The 1,319-nt window shown below is 41.2% G+C and overlaps 1 protein-coding gene and 1 long non-coding RNA gene across 3 annotated transcripts in view; one reads left to right on the forward strand and one right to left on the reverse strand.

Annotated features, from left to right (window-relative positions):
* ST6GALNAC5 (ST6 N-acetylgalactosaminide alpha-2,6-sialyltransferase 5) overlaps window positions 1-1,319 on the reverse strand; it is a 170,673-nt gene that overhangs the window by 161,851 nt on the left and 7,503 nt on the right. The window lies entirely within an intron of this gene.
* LOC115300100 overlaps window positions 1-1,319 on the forward strand; it is a 6,536-nt gene that overhangs the window by 2,576 nt on the left and 2,641 nt on the right. The window lies entirely within an intron of this gene.

A 1,319-nucleotide genomic window follows, 5' to 3' on the forward strand; every position in this document is an offset into this window, starting at 1 on the left:
GCCATATTCTGCAAGTAACCATTAACTCCTCCTAAGCTCTGAGATGCAATACTTACTTCAAGGCAGAATTGGTTAAGGCAGAAAAGAAACCATTTTACCCGTAGTAGGGAAAATTAACCTTGATCGTTGCTATAGCTCAGTATGAAAACAATACCTTTTTTTTATTATATTCTCTTTTAATGGCTAAGAAGGTGTCCGTAGTATTCCCGTGAACATCACAGAGTCTGAGAACACGCTGGCAGACCGAAATGCAGAGTTAAACCATTTTTTTAATAAGAAAGCATATTCTGGAAATTAATTGCACATATGGGACCTCTCCACTGACTGAACTGCATTATTGCGTTTCTAATTTACAGATCTGCTCATATTCCCTGCAAACCTCCAATGGCTTCCCATTGCCTAGAGGATCTTGCTCAGACTCCACAGGAAGGCTCCCAAGCCCCAGCAGAGTCTGTCTGGCCTAGTTCTCCAACCTCACTTCCCCCTTGCCCGAGCTACACACAACCAGGGAACGCATCTTGCTGTCTCATGCTTTTCCTCTATCACGGAATGCCTTTTCTCCTTTTATCTGCCAGGTAGAGAACTAATCATTCATTAAGACCCAACTCAAGCATCTCCTGCACATCCATTCTAAAGTCTTCCCATATGTAACCTCTGTGCATAGTAGATCTCACTTATGCTAGCCTTGCCTTAGTCAGTCAGCCAGTCAATTGTATATTAGACGGAGTACCTACTGTGTGTTAGACACAGGGGAGAAAATGAGAGGAAAGACCTAGTATTGACCCCAGGAAAATCACAGCAGAGGAAATATCACAATTACTGTATATTGGTAAGTGTTAAAATATTCTCTGTATCTTATATATGCCACCGATAACAATATTGTGATTATTTGTCCACACACATGTTTCCCTGACTACATTACATTGTACCTTTAAGAAAAAAAATTTTTAATGTTTATTTATTTTTGAGAGACAGCACAAGTGGGGAAGGGGCAGAGAGAGAGGGAAACACAGAAGACGAAGCAGGGTCCAGGCTCTGAGCTGTCAGCACAGAGCCCAATACAGGCTTGAACTCATGAGCTGTGAGATCATGACCTGAGCCAAAGTCAGATGCTTAACCGACTGAGCCACCCAGGCGCCCCTACATTGTACCTTCCTGAAGCCAAGGAACATAACTTAACTCATTCTTGTATGTCCAGAACGTAAAATTATGTCTCATACATGTCAAAACTAAATAAATTTTTGTCAAAAGTTGATGAGCAGTGTCCTGTTGTAACAGGATGTATATAATAAAAAGAGACTTGAACAAGAGTGGCTAAT

The sequence above is a fragment of the Suricata suricatta genome, chromosome 8 (assembly GCF_006229205.1).
Source record: "Suricata suricatta isolate VVHF042 chromosome 8, meerkat_22Aug2017_6uvM2_HiC, whole genome shotgun sequence".
NCBI classification, from domain to species: domain Eukaryota; kingdom Metazoa; phylum Chordata; class Mammalia; order Carnivora; family Herpestidae; genus Suricata; species Suricata suricatta.